The sequence below is a fragment of the Nicotiana tabacum genome, chromosome 7, assembly GCF_000715075.1.
Source record: "Nicotiana tabacum cultivar K326 chromosome 7, ASM71507v2, whole genome shotgun sequence".
Classification (NCBI taxonomy): domain Eukaryota; kingdom Viridiplantae; phylum Streptophyta; class Magnoliopsida; order Solanales; family Solanaceae; genus Nicotiana; species Nicotiana tabacum.
In genome coordinates, this window is record NC_134086.1 from 53,473,060 (window position 1) to 53,489,332 (window position 16,273).

The window sequence follows — 16,273 nt, forward strand, 5'->3', positions numbered from 1 at the left end:
TGGTGGTGTTCTTCACAATTGCGATGGTTCTGTTGCCTTTGCGACTTTGAGGGAGTTCGGGGCAGCATTGCATATGCAAGGCTTTATTCACATTTGTTGTCTATCCATGTTTGCTTTTGCGATGAAGGCATCACTTTTGCGATATTAGAGGCTTAGAGGTTGGTTCGCATTTGCGACCAGCTGTTCGCATTTGCGAATTGCAATATCTGCAGTTTAGTAAAAGTTGAGGATTTCGGGACTTAGCTAATTTTATACCATTTGTAAAACCTCGACTCCATAGAGGCGATTTTTGGAGAGCAATTTCTTCCGAACTTCATAGGTTAGTAACTTTAACTTATTTTTAATTAAATTTTCATGAATTTCACTATCAAATCTAAGATTCTTAGAGTAGAAATTGGGGTTTTGGATAGAATTTAAGAATTTTATAAAATTGAGATTTAGAACTCAATTTGAGTTCGGATTTCAAAACAATTCACATGTCCGGGCTGGGGGTGAATGGTTAATCAGGGTGTGGTCTTAATTTTGGATTTCGACCACGTTGGCCCTAGTTGACTTTTTGTTGACATTTTTAATTCTGATAAAGATCAAACCTTTTTCATTCGAGGGTAGTTTGTAAAGCTTGTCTTGACTTGTTTGAACAATAATTGACTAGATTCGGGTGGTTTGGAGGCTTGTTCTTAAAGGAAGATGTGTTGAGGTGTTGATCTTGTTCCAAAAAGAGGTAAGTGTCTTGCTTAACCTTGATTTGAGGGAAACAAGGTATAATCGAGTCTATTTGCTATGTGATCTATGTGTTGGGGGTGGCGTATATGCAAGGTGACGAGTGTATATGCGTTTGCAATGAGATAAGCTTGTAGATAGAATTAGTCTTATTTGTACTATGCTACTTTATGTATTACATCTTCTATGCTTTAGATAGATTGTGTATTTCTTTGATTCCTCGTATTCATGTTATTTCCTATGTTGAGATTAATGAGATATTGGGCGTTAAGATTATTGAATTATTGATTTGGTGGTTGGTGCAAAGGCATGGTAAATTCTTATATGGCGAGTTATGTTTAAATATTTCTCTTGATGTTGTTTGTGCTTCCCACCTTGCTTGGTTGTATTATGTGATGCTTGGTAAGGAAGAGTGAAAATCACGAAGGATGTTCCCGTGCTTTTGAGGTTGAGTGATTGTGCACGAAGGGTGTTGCCATGCTTGTGAGTGAAAGTGAGGATATGCACGAAGTATTTCCGTGCTCTATTTGTATATTGATATTATGGTACAAAGGGTGTTTCCGTTCTTGAGAGAATGTTAGGATATGCACGAAGGGTGTTTCTGTGCTTGCTATTATATTATGATATGTGAATGAGAGTAAAAACAGGAGGAGTAAATGCGTGCCTTTTGTTGGTTTCATCGTTTATTACTTTGTTATTCATATTGTGGATTTGGCATTATGATTTTGTAATTTACTTTTGAGAGGTTGTTTTGAGTTATTGTAAAAGCATGAGTTGTGGTTTACTCAGTAACATTTTCCTTCACTTTCTCATTTTTTAATGTTCCTTACTATGTAACCCGCTAGGGCCAGTTATCAACTATCCAATTTAGTGATATTTATTGAGACAAATAAATGATAAAACAACTGAACCTTAATACATTTCCCAAGGACTGGTAGTACAAATCATGAACTTCTAAGATTTAGAGTTGACACAACTGGTATGAAATAAATACATCATCTGTTTGAAATATACATGAACATGTTAAAATTCTAAAGCTACCAAGATCAAGAGGCAACTATGATCGGAAATCAGGTACGTCTTCAAATCCAGCTCCTGCCATACACAACATCAACATCCAACATCTGCACGCAAGGTGAAGAAGTGTAGTATGAGTACAACCGACCGCATGTACTTAATAAGTGACAAACCTAATCTTAGGTTGAAAGTAATGACGAGCTGGGACAAGGGTCAGTGTCCAACTCCAGTAACCAACATCAATCCATAACAACATAAAAAAATGGTACAAGAACTAACTCAGAGGTATGATGCTTAACTCATTCAGAGTTACGAGAAAGTAGGCTTATTTTTCAAAGATGTTAGTAAAACTCAATTCTTTTACCAAAAATATAAGTAAGTTTAAAAACTGTGATTTTTCCTAAAATCTTTCAACAACAGTTAAGAAGTCTCATTATCAAATGGCATGAGGAAAGTACATCTCTATTCCTACATGTCAATGTGCATGTGAATGTCATAAATGTCACAAAACCGTGTAACATGAGGGAATGCATCTTTATGCCTGTGTGCTAAGTATACATGTAAATGCAATGCACCACAGTGATGAACTCATGTACCCACACTCTCAAAGTACTCAACCTCACTATCTCACACTCTCACTCATCACGCTCAATCACTCAACACACTCGGTCACTCAGCATTGTACGGTACCTGCTGCGGCGCACGACCCGATCTCATTATGAATCAATAAAACCTGCACTCATTATGGGTGTGCAGACTTCGGAAGGGTGGATCTTTCCCAAATGCTAATATAACGTGCTGTGGCGTGCAACCTGATCCATATATAGCCCTAAGGCCTGTTGCAGCGCGCAACCCAATCCACATATAGCCATATGGCTTATTGCGGCGTGCAACCCGATCCACATATATATAGACATAAGTCTTGTTGCGGCGTGTAACTTGATCCATATATATATAGCCATAAGGCTTGTTGCGGTGTGCAACCCGATCTACATATATCAATAATACCTACTACGGTGCGCAACCCGATCCCATCAATATCACTCACAATCCAGCCCTCAGGCCCCAACTCATTCATCAACCTCTCCAATCTCTCAGGCTCACAAATCTCATGCCAATCAACCCAAATAATGACAACAATATGATGTGACAACAAATGATATCAGAGGTTGAGATATGATATGTAAATGAATGAAAATGATTGAGTATGTACATGCAATTTAAGCAATAAACTCAACAGCAGAGATGACCTCAGTAGGTACCAACATAATAAGCATATAGCCTAAACATAATTTATAACATGATTCATAGCTCAATTCCTCTAACATGTGAAAATTTCATGGATAGAAATAGGATTAGGTAACTACACAGTATTACAGAATCAACCGAGTCATAATTCATGCGGTGCACGCCCACACACCTGTCACCTAGCATGTGCGTCACCTTAACACTAAGCACATAACATGTATATTCAGGGATTCATACCCTCAACACCAAGTTTAGAACTGTTACTTACCTCGAACAAGCCAAATCCAATATCTAGCAAGCCAAACGATGCTCCAAAAATGCCATCCTGCATGTACCGACCTCCGAACGGCTCGAAACTAGCCAAAAGCAACTCAAATACATCAAATAATGCCAAAAGAAACAAAATTGATAAAGGTAGAATCTTTAATCAAAACCCCAAAGTCAACAAAAAAAGTCAAACCCGGGCCCGCCCTTCGGAATCTGACGAAACTCACAAAATTCGACAACCCATTCAATTACGAGTCCAACCATACTAGTTTCACTCAAATCGACTATGAAGATGTTCAAAACTCAAAAATTCACTTTATGAATTTTTAGACAAAACCCCCCAATTTCTCTCTTTAAAATTCACCAATTACCAAAAATGAAGATATATTCACGAAATATAATCAAAGCTGAGTAGAGAATACTTAACCCAATCCATATGGTGAAAAATTGCTTAAAACATCATATCAATGCAAGCTCCATAGCTCCAAATATGACTAAATGAATAAACCCTTGATATTAAATATTTCTGCCCATGCTGTTCTACCTCGTTTCTGATGCCAAACAATCCCCAAAACTTGCTTTTGATGCCTCCAATAGATTCCTTGGGAAATGTCAGTCAAGTTAGGCTTTTTAATCACTCCATTTGACCTTATAATGGAGGAGATATGATGGTTTCAATATTTGAAAATAGTGCAGATTTTTAAATACGAAGTCAGTTGCAATTTCGTAATTAATCTGGAAAGAATTTGGCAACCCATTTCTTAGTAAAATAACCATAAATTACTATACGATGTCCAAATTTGCCGGTTCTTTTTGCTATGGCTCTGTATTTACGATATAGATATAATGCTTCAATCAAAACAGAAATTGGAGCCCATTTGTTTAATTACTATTTATGCTTGAAGAAACGACGTTGAAACATAAAAAAACGAGTGCAACAAAACCCAAACCTATCTGAAACTCACCCGAGCCCCTCAGGACCCCGTCCGAACATACCAACAAGTCCCATAACATAACACGGACCTACTCGAGGCCTCAGATCAAGCATAACAACATCGAACCAACAAATCGCACCTCAAATCAAACTTAATGAACTTTTGAACTTTCGACTTCCAAAAACTCGCGTCGAAACATATAAAATCAATTTGGAATGAACTTAAATTTTGCACACAAGTACCAAATGACATAACTAAGCTATTCCAATTCCCGAAACCACAATCTGAATCCGATATCCTCAAAGTCAACTCTCGGTCAAGCTTATGAATTTTCCAAACCTTCAAATTTCCAAGTTTCACCAATTAGAGCCTATATACGGTAAAATCGGAGGGTCCAATTTTTTGTCATTTCGACGTCTCGTAAGCACGTCTCGAAGACTCAAGACTACGGTCGCGTTTCATCCCTCGAGGTCCATCGTTAGTCGACCTCAGGGCAGTACAGACCGACGGATACAGAGAGAAAGTAGGGAGTTCCCAAGTCGCATAAATAGGGCTGACAAAGTTTAGTGGACTAGTCCAAAAATGAATCAAGGCATTAACTAGCTGTACCGTCTCCATATATTTGTAATTAATGCATTTGTACTATGTTAAGATTCCCCCTCATATATAAAAGGGATCCTTGTCATTTTGTAGACACCTGTTGCTCAATACCAAATACACAAGAACATATTCTGTTGCTCACATTACTCCCATTTATTGCTTACATTCATTGTATTTTATTTATTGTTCATCATTTATTGCTTATCATTGATCATAAAGAGCCATCATTTTAGCTCTCATACTGTTAGTCCTCCATCGATCTCTCTAACCGACCTCCAGACTCGACCTCGAGGCCTCGTACACGGCAGCTCGAGGCTCTGACCTCCAGCCGCTCGGCTCGATTATCACATCGTTTTCTAACTATAATCTCGCTTTCTAGTCTCTTACTTTAGCATCCTTTGCCTTACAACTAGCATATAAATAGATCACATATTTTTAGAACCACAAAATCAAATTTAATTGTTATTACCATTTTCTCGGTAAACAGTTTGGCGCCCACTGTGGGGCTAAAGAAAATAGTGATTATTTTCTTGCTGGTTTTACTATGTAACAAAAGTTATCTTTCACACTTTTTCTTGCCCAAGATCTTTAATTTTAGGTCAAAATGTCTGACTCGGTAAACAACAATCTTGTGAACCATGGAGAAAATGGTGTGGATGTTCCAGGTGTTGGTGTACCACCACAAAACCCTGAGAACGTGCCAGAACCAATTCCTGTGGATGTGGTCTCACGCGATGCCCAACAAGTTGATATAACCTCCCACACTAACAGGAGCATGCACCAAGGAGACAAACAGGAAGCTCAGTAAACTCCAACTAGGGAAGAACGGGAGGTTAGCCTTCACGTTATTTTTGAAATGTTGCAGGCACAACAGTTGGCGATTGCCCAGCTACAAAGTCACCATAAATCTCCCAGCACGGTAGTACCGAGGATGGCTCCCCCAGCCGAGCAGGTACCGGAGGGATCAAGCAACAACGGGTCATCAGCCGACCCCACAATCGTAAAGATGCTCGAGGACCTCACGAAGAGGATCGAGTCAGGCGAGAAGAAGATAAAAGCCAACGACAAGAAGGTAGAGACCTACAATTCTAGGGTCAATCAAATTTCGGGCACACCCCCGATCCTAAGAGGGGTAGACTCGAAGAAGTTCGTGCAAAAGCGGTTCCCACAGGAAGCGGCCCCAAAATCCATTCCAAAGAAGTTCAGAATGCCCGAGCTTCCAAAGTACAACGGAACCTCGGACCCCAACGAGCACATCACTGCCTATACTTGCGCAGTGAAGGGCAACAACCTAAAAGACGACGAGATCGAGTCCGTCTTGCTAAAGACGTTCAGGGAGACACTCTCGAAAGGGGCCATGATGTGGTATCATAACCTAGCTCCTAACTCTATACACTCATTTTCCATGCTGGCAGATTCTTTCATAAAGGCACATGCCGGTGCCATCAAAGTAGCAACAAGGAAATCCGACGTCCTCAAGATCAAGTAGAGGGAGAATGAGATGCTGCGAGTGTTCATATTTCGCTTTCAAATGGAACAAATAGAACTACCACTTGTCTCTGACGACTGGGCAGTACAGGCCTTCACTCAAGGTCTGAATGAACAAAGGTCGGTGGCTTCGAAGCAGGTGAAACAAAATCTAGTTGAATATCCCACCGTGACCTGGTCGGTCGTTCACAACCGATACCAGTCAAAGATCAGGGTCGAAGACGACCAACTAGGAGCCCCCTCGGGCTCAGTATATCCCACCAAGCTTCCAGCAAAAGAGCCAAAGCCAAACAAGGAAAGATACCCACCATACACTGAAGATAGAAGAAACGCCCCGAGGCGCAACATACCCTACAATGATCGAAGGATGGACTGAGGCCAGAATCCTCAGGGACTTGTCAACAGAGCTGGGTTTGATAGGTACACAGGGCAGACAGAGGCACCTCACTTGTCGGAATACAACTTATACGTCGATGTATCAGACATCGTGTTCGCCATCAGTAAAATTAGAGACACTAGGTGGCCAAGGCCTGTACAATCAGACCCTTCACAAAGGAACCATAATTTAGTATGTGAATTTCACAACGCGCATGGGCACAGGACCGAAGATTGTCAACAACTCCGGGAAGAAGTGGCCCGATTACTCAGCAAAGGTCACCTCCGGGAATTCCTCAGCGATCGAGCCAAAAATCAGTTTCGGGAAAGACAGGCGACCAAAAAGAGCGAAGAAGATGAGCCACAACATGTCATCCATACAATCTTTTGAAGTGTCGTTGCCAAGCAGTAATTCACGACTAGGAGAATAAAAACATCCCTCGACAGGGAAAAGCGAACTCAAAGCTCTATCTCGGCCCCATAATGGTACACTGGTAACTTCTCTTCTTATGAACACATTTCAAATTGAACATGTATTTGTGGATCCAGGTAGCTCGGCCAATATTATCAGATCGAAGGTGAAAGAGCAGCTCGGACTGCTTGACCAAATTATGACCGCCTTTTGAAGTCCTCAACGGACTCAACACGACGAACAAAATAACGAAAGGGGAAATCGTCATACCAGTCAATATGGCCGGCACGACCCAAAACACCAATATCTCCACCGTCAAAGGGGCTGAAGGATAAACAAATAGTGAAATAGCGACCGCAAGGCATATTCTCGGCTGTGTCCGAATGAACAAACAAAGGGTCGTACCGCGTCCTTCAAGTAAATATTGAAGGCCTACCGAGGCTCAAAGCGCCATCGTCACTAAGATATAACCATCTCCCTTTCAATGTACACATCGTACTAACCTTTATGTAGGTGTTTGACTGAGACAGACAAAGCGCTAACCTAGCTCAAAGACCTTAATGTTTTAAAGCATCCGTTGCACTCTTTTCCTTCGACCAAGTTTTTATCCCGAAAAGGGTTTTACCGGCAAGGTTTTTAACGAGGCAACATCTATATGCTACCTAAGGAAGACCCAACAAGTATTCAATGCTTCTTTTGCAATCAACCTCAAATACTGGGGGCATCCCCCTGGAAGGTCACCTACTCAAAGAAGCTAAGATGCGCTAAGTGGGGTCTTGATAGGAAAATAATGTACCGGGCCAAACGGTCAAACAAACTGTGTCTGCATAGAACAATTGAGCTCGTAACAGCAAAAACGTGTATACTTGTACCAAGTAATTAAAGAAACTCAATATTTCTGCAAAAACGGCTCCTCAGTCAAAAACGTCCCGAACACTCGGGGACTGGCATCAACAACTCAAAACAATGCGACCCCCGGGTCGAAACTCATAACTCGTAAGACCTCAATGAGGCAACATCAAGATCACAAAACAGCTCCAGAGCCAAAAACGTCCTAAACACTCGGGGACTGGCGTCAAAAACTCAAGTCCACATGACCTCCGGTTCGGAAACCTCAAAATCGTAAGCCCTCAATGAGGCAATACCAAGTTTACAAGTAATGGCTCCCGGGCCGAGAAATCCTTGATGACTGCCGTCTATCGTCATCTCCATCGACTTATCAAAGCCTGAGGCCATAAGACCACATACGAGCAGCCTCGGTCTCGTAAGACCTATATAAGGCAACAACAATATCTGTAAGTCCTCAAGCAAGGTATGAACCACACTTGTACCAAGTGACAATAGCTGTAAGACCTCAAACAAGGCATGAATCATATTTGTACCAAGTTTCCAATACTGTAAGACCTCAAAGGCATGCAAAACTTGTAAGACCTTATTAAATGCATAAACTCGATCTCAAAGTTAAGGCTATATATCGAACTTGTAAGACCCCTAAAAAGACATACCCTTGATATAGATGCCGAAACTACTTCACTCGGGACTGAAAGTCTCCGACAAAACACAAATGACTACGTCACAAGGCTATACCAGCCAAACTAACTCGACTCGGGGACGCCCCGACCGTCGCTATAAAATCATAGGCCTTCAATTACTTCGAAAAGAACCGGTTAAACAGGCTACCCTCGACATAGGCAAAAGAGCTTCGACCATGTTAGCTCCAACTATAAGGCTTCGAGATACTCAGCTACCAAACCAAACCTCCCGAGGTTCTCGATCATCGCCATATAACGACTCACAATCGAGGTTCCTAACAAACCGTCGAAGATTTAGGCAAACACAATTTGAAAAAAGTCCTTAACAAGGGAAAAATCAAGCCTATAAGAGGTTGTACCAACCCAATGCGCGAGAGCCACTGTCGCCAGCCCACATAAAAGGTTGTACCGGCCCAACACGTAATATCCTAAGGTCGCCAGCCCATATAAGAGGTCGTATCGACCCAATGCGTCAGAGCCATTATCGCCAGCACATACAAAAGGTCGTACAAACCCAACACATAAAAGCCTAAAGGCCAGCTTTAAATTCAAAAACTTGAGGGTCGAACGAGCTCGAGTTGAAACCCGATTCGGAGATTGAACCCAAAACAGCTAACTAAATATTCCTAAGAGCAAAAGCATAAGAGCTCAAAACACTGGCTTACACTAAAAGGTCGTACCGACCAAGTGCGTAAGAGCCTGCAGGCCAGCCCAATGAGCCCCAGAGCCATAATATGAATCTGAGGGCTCCTTTTTAACTCAAGGACCAGTTCATCTGGCTAAAATTAAAACAAAAAGGAATACATGAATAATAAAACTGCAAGGCTTCCTTTCGTACATATATGCAAAAAAATACGAGTTCCATTTACAAGTGCTCTTTGAAAGCACTATACGCAGAAAAGGAAGGCCTAATCTACATCCCCCTCGGGGACTATGGCCCATCGACCTCTTTCTCGCTATCTTCGGCATTAGACAGGAGGAGCTTAGCATCATATTCTTCCGCCTTCGCCTACTTTATCTCTTCCGAGAGATCGAAGCCCCTAGCATGGATCTCCTCGAGGGTTTTCCTTCGAGATTTACACCGAGCATATTCCTTGCTCCTGCCCTCGTAGTCAAGCGTCCTCCTCAACTCAGCTTGAGCATCGGCAGAATCCTTCAAGTAGACCGCCACTTTCTTGTCAGCCTTTGTTTGGCTCATTACGGCTTAAGCCCGGGCATCCACAACCTTGGCCTTTATCTTCAAAAGCTTAGACTCGAGCTTTGGAATCATATCTCTTCGAACTAAGCTATTATCACGAGCTAAGAGAAGTTGAACCTCAAAAGCGGAGGCTTTAGCCAGAGCACCCTTCATTCCGAAGGCACTCCAGGTCCTTCGTCTTTTTCTGCAACTAAAATAAACAAAACATTGCTCAGGAGCTAGAAGAAGGAACACACACTCCCTCAGAACAAAACTACCTGCTCCTTCAGGAAGCTCTCATAATTTGAGCTTTGACTCACCTCATAACGTAAATACGTCAACTCATCTTCTCTTTCATCGCAAAGAAGCCTAACAGATTTCTCCCCGTCGACAGTTTTTCGCAATCTGGCCTCACGGCGAAGCAACTCAAATTTGAGCTTATTAAAAACCTGTGGAAGAGTAACATGGTAAGAAAGTGAAAATTACAAAACTATAAAACCAATATGAACGGCCTGAACCTACCTCCGAGTAAAGCCGCTGAGCTTCCTCAAGAGTTGAGCATATATCTACTGGCCTAGATCCATCTACCCATATCTACTTGGTGTCGAACATCTCTCGAAGTGGCTTCGACAGGAGAAGAAGCCAGCGGCATAGAACCTTCGAGTGCTGCAGGTTCAGCTAAAATGCCCTCTCTAAGCCTCCGGTCCGGACTCGTCTTGCTACAATCACTGTCATCCTGCAAAGGCCTCTCCTGCTTATTGTTATTAATATCATCCCCCAGTCCTAAAGCCAGAAGTCTTTCTCCCTCTCCTAAAGGGCACGACCTCGCTTTAAAGGACTCCCCAATGCCTACGATGACAGAGTTAATATGCAGAAAGAAAAAGTGCCCTTCCGAGAGAAGGGGAAGGGAGCAAATCATATAGCACGTACCATGGTGTTTTGACTCCGACCTATCCTTAGATAAAGCTTGCCACTTACGCTCATTGCATGTCGAGTAGGTTTCCATCTTCCGAACCCAATCCGGTAGATCGGGAACCTCACCTGACATCTACAAAATTGGTGAAGAAAAGGAAAAGAAGGCGCATTTACAAAGCCTGCTTTCGCCATAAACAAAACTACTAAGGCACTAGTGTACCACTTATGTGTAAAATTTCATTCCTCACGAAATGGCAGAAACTCCACTGGAATAATATCAACAGTCCGTACTCGGATGAATCAGCTCATCTACCTCCAATCTCTATCTTCTTCATCATTAATACTATCCGCCAAAATGACGGATGCATCTGTGCCAAAGTGACATGGTACTTTTGACAGAAGTCGAGCACAACCCTATCAAGGGGGCCCAATGTAAAGGGGTATGTATACACGTTCAAAAACCCCTCGGCATGTTCCATGATGCTCTCTTCCGGGGAAGGTACCCGCAGTACTTCCTCTTCCCCCCATCCACAATCCTTCTTCACCTACTCAAGAAGATCCTCCTTGAAACAAAATGCCTAGAGGCGGAACTCCCTTCTCCTTACCGAGCGGACCCCGACATAGCGGCCATAACTGTGGTAAAACTAGAGAATTGAAGCGGGAATTTGAGCAAGAGAGTTAAAACTAAAATGATGAAGGACCTAACGCAGGAAATGAGAACTATATAAAAGAGGATAACTACTCAGAATAGCAGAATCTCCAAAAGGGCAAAGACAACCCTATATATGGAAAAAGCGGCGACCAACCGCCTACCTCAAAGGCCGATTAAAAATACTGGCTAAAGCTTTTATCTATTTGGAAAGATATGCCGGCGGAATCGCCTTGGTCATTTCGTAACCGTGCCATACACTTGACGCCACCATACGACGTTTCAGGGTTGGGGACCCTGCATCAACCAAGCCTCAAGATGGTACTTGATCTCGAGGACCTCCACCAAAAAGAAGATAGGCTCCAGGAAGCCGTTGATATCATTACGAGCCTCGAGATGGTAACCGATCTCGAGGACCTTTTCCAAAAAGAATATAGGCTCCAGGAAGCCATTGTCATCATTATAGGCCTCGAGATGGTACCCGATCTCGAGGACCTTCAACAAAAAGAAGATAGGCTTCAGGAAGCCATTGGCATCATTATAGGCCTCGAGATGGTACCCGATCTCGAGCACCTTCACCAAAAAGAAGATAGGCTCTAGGAAGCCATTGGCATCATTACATGCCTCGAGATGGTACCCGATCTCGAGGACCTTCACCAAAAAGAAGATAGGCTCTATGAAGCCATTGATCATTACAGGCCTCGAGATGGTACCCGATCTCGCGGACCTCCACCAAGAAGAAGATATGCTCTAAGGGTCCATTAATATCATTGCGAGACTCGAGATGGTAACCTATCTTGAGGGCTCTTCTCTCAACAAGAGGATAAACTCTAAGAACCTACTCATACGGGCTTGGCCTTGAGGTACCAACCAAACCCGGGTAAGCCCTCATCCGGGATCTATCTGCAACTCCTTAAGGCTTTCTACACTAAGTTCAAAGCAAGTCTCCAGGTGTCACACCTCCTTTTTACTACACTCGTAAGGGTGTAAGGGAGTTTTTCCCAATTTAAGTGACAATCAAAACGAGATTTATTTATTTATTCAGAGTCGCCACTTGGGATAATTTATGGTGTCCCAAGCTACCGGTTTAGAATCCCGAATCGAGGAAAGTTTGACTTTGTTTTATAGTCCGCGAACACAGAAATCCGGGTGAGAAATTCTGTTAACCCGAGAGAAGGTGTTAGGCATTCCTGGGTTCCGTGGTTCTAACACGGTTTCTCAACTGTTATTATTGGCTCAATTATCTGATTTTATACATTTTTAAAACCTGCGTGCATTTTTAACTTTCTAGACACTTTTATTTATTTAAAAAATTAATCCAAGGTTATTTAAAACACATCGCGAGCCACACTACATGAAATGCACCCGTGAGTCACGACACATTCTATTCAACTTCGTTGGAAATTAGAACCGGACCACATGAAATGTACCCCCGGATTTTAGATAAAAGCTATTATAATTATATAATTAACGCTCCTAAAGCAAGCTACAAAGTTCATTTTTAATACTTAAGTTGTAAAATTAATATTAGGTCCATAGGAGATTTAATAGATGGCACGCCTCAATTCACTTTTAAGAGATTATGCTTAGCCAAAGTCACCTAAAGATACTTGAATTTTGCGTAAATTGAGTTCTATCTAACATTACTAAAATCAGCCTACACAGAATACCACAAATCCATCGACAAAACTATAACGTAACAAAACTATAATACAATACCACAAATTGTTGTCCCTTTACTTGAAAATTACGTACCAAGTGTTATAACTATAACTAATTTACATGCGCATATTACCTTTCAATCTTTAGCTTAATCAGTTAACATTGGATTCATTTTAAACTATATTCTGAGATTGCAAATAGTATGTCGCAATTTTCCATTTTTAACAAATCAAAAAAAGTACTCTAAACAAAATTAAGCAAAGTAATTATTCTGTTGAACATTGCAAACAAAATCCCAGATACTAGTATACCAATTTCGAGAATAGAAATTCATTCAAACCAAAAGCACCAAGGTAGAACACCCAAAATTCTTGAATTAATTAAAGAAAAGAGATAAAAGGAACCTCAAACAAAGTATTGCCTGTCACGAGAATCTCCAACTTTACAATTTCTGTTTGGACGCAAAATTGCTACGGCAAGGAACGACGACCGGAACCTCAACGAAACAAACTCGACTCTTCAACGATGACTGAAACCAGATTGGACTGAACTCAACAATGAGTTCAACAATCAACAACAACAAATTTTCAACTTCAACAGCTTTTGGGAACAGATATCAATTGAAGTTTTCGAATGGCAGAATTCCGATCTCAGTTGCTTCTGTTCGTTCCTATATCTATCTTTGTGTGTGTGTGTTTTGTTCCCCACTCTTTCAGTTTCGTTCCCTCTTTTCTCGATTGAAAGTCGGTTGCTTTGGGGCTTTTTGTGATCTAGAATTTTATCACTCTATGTTGCGCTGGAAAATGTATAGATTGATATGGGCGGTTGATTTTGCTCCTAAGTTAGGGGTCCTTCATTTTTGTTCTTTTCTTCGATCTTTTTCAGAGAAGCGGCGGATGTTCTCCTTTTGTGTGTTTTAGGCGTTAGTCTATATATGATTATATAGTCTAGGTCAAGGTTTTTGTAGGTTTTTTTAGGTTAGGGGGTATGAGCCTAGGAATTATGGGCTTGGTAATTATGGGCTAGGTTCAAATATTAGGCTTAAAAATGAGTTGCTCGAGCCCAATTTTTATTATTTCCCCGCGAACGAGATTAAAAATGCTATATCATTTATTAATTAATCCTACTTAAGTAAAATAACTATTAAAATAAGACTGACTGTTAAAACGAAACTATTTTTGGTATTTTTCAAGATTAAAAATGACTATAAAACATTAATGAAACTATTTTATTGTAATTTTTATTTTCTTGTAATAAAATAAAGTAAAAGATGCAAAATTAATTTAAATAGCGATATTAGGCCTAAATTAAATATTTACATGCTAAAATATAAAAAATCTTAGGGAGGGTAAAAAATCACATGTCTACAGCTGCCCCTTTTTGACTGGAAACGCGAAGAGTTTTCAGACAAAGAACGACTAGACAGGTTTTTTGACTCGACCCTTATTTAAAGAGACCAAAAGCTAAAATAAAGGAGAATGTGACCGAGCCCTGGTATCTGAGCTGCCTACATATCCTTGGCTATAAAGGAATCAGGCCACGTATAGTTCAGAAGTGAGTGAGATGATGGTGTATACTGAGGTGGAGAGCCGGTCGAGGTGCCGTTCCGTCGAGGTTTCGGTCCGCGGTCCTGTTATTACATCAAAATCAAAAAAGTGAAAAACACTAACTAAGCCTGTCAACTATGAGTTACAAGATTCCTATCTATAAGTCTTCTAAAGCTTGATTTTGAGTCTTGAATGGTTCTTCATGCAGACTTTGGATTTGAACCTTGACGCTTGCTAGTTGCAGGTGCTAGTTCATTCTTCTTCAGCTTTTCGGACCAAAACCGGACATACCATGCTTGTGACTTCAGTCATGTCTTGAGAAGCTCACATTTTCATCAACTTCTCCATCTGTATTGACTTCTTGCCTTTCCCTTTTTTTATTTTGGATTGTGACTAACTTTCGTTGATCATCTCGGACTGTTGACTCGCATTCTTGCTGCGAGCTTCTTTCGTTGCTGACTTGAATTGCATTATGAAGTGAATTCCCTTATTCTCCAGGTATGCGCCTGATTACCAATACTCGAACTGTCTTTCCTTGAAACTTGAATTGTTTTCCCTTTGTTTTTCAGGTGGGCGCCTGATTGTTGAACTTGAACCGTCTTCCTTTGAACATTGCTGTTTTCCCTTTGTTCTCCAGGTGGGCGCTTGATTACCAACATTTGAATTGTATTCCTTCCCTATGAAACTTGAATTGTTTTCCTTTTGTTCTCTAGGTGGGCTCCTGATTTCCAACACTCGTACTGTTTTTCCCTTGACTCATTTTCCCTTTGTTCATATCCTCGATCTATTGCATTGTTCATGAATTGACATATACCAAACCTTTGTATTTCACATGAATCCCAAAGCACGTTGATTGTTACCAACTCAGTGCACATGCTGTTTTTCCTGACTTACGCCACTTTGATATGCTAGCCAGATCCCGTTTTGTACAATTGGATGCTGTTGGAAAATTTTGAAGTCATTTCTCACTTGTTCTGACCAAACAGACTCAGGAAGAGGAAGTAAACGAGACAAAAGGAACAGAGTAAAGGACAATGGAAAGAGATGATTCCTAACAAAAAAACTACAAAGTAGAAACTTATCCGATGTGGATACCAACTCTAATGACCATGACATGCACCTTTGGATTAAGTGGACTAATCTGTCAAGCAAGTCTGATGCTCAACTCTTGTTATACCCCTAAACCATGAAACTGGGCTTCAATGCTCCGATTATCCAATCTGATTCATGATCCTTATTCAACTTCTAGTGCCTAAAGGGTTTTCACCATCAAGTCTCTCTCATTTTTTTTCTCTCACTCACCATCGCCTTATGGTGCCTGTGAAAGTTTTCACCAATAAGACTCTCTCATTTTGTTCTTTTCTTCTTATTTCCTTTGATTCTGCAGATGACAAGACATTAACATTGTTAAAAACATCATGTACTCTTGGCATGTCTAAACTCAACACTCTGAAAGATTATCTGGGAGGTCTTTTTTGGTTTGTAATATGGCTTTTGGACAAGGTTAGAAAGAAAGGATATCATAAAGGCTCAGAATAACCAAGACAACGAGATTAATTTATCTACAACTTTTGGAATCCATTATAAAACTTTTCCCCAATTTCTAAAACAAAATAAATTTTATTCTCTTTTTTTCTATTTTCTTTTTGAAATGGAATTTCTAAGAAAGACTGCCCCACTCTCGACTTCGTGGGATTATGAAATATTTTATTTGGTATGACCGAACTGT

At 40.9% G+C, this 16,273-nt stretch overlaps 1 long non-coding RNA gene across 1 annotated transcript; it reads right to left on the bottom strand.

The window, feature by feature from the left end:
* Positions 1–1,616: 1,616 nt before the first annotated feature.
* On the bottom strand, positions 1,617–13,910 carry LOC142182690 (uncharacterized). Its single transcript, XR_012711646.1, has 3 exons — positions 13,402–13,910; positions 3,254–3,341; positions 1,617–1,844 (listed from the first exon to the last, which is right to left on the bottom strand). It is a non-coding gene; the product is annotated as an uncharacterized LOC142182690 (long non-coding RNA).
* Positions 13,911–16,273: the final 2,363 nt, after the last annotated feature.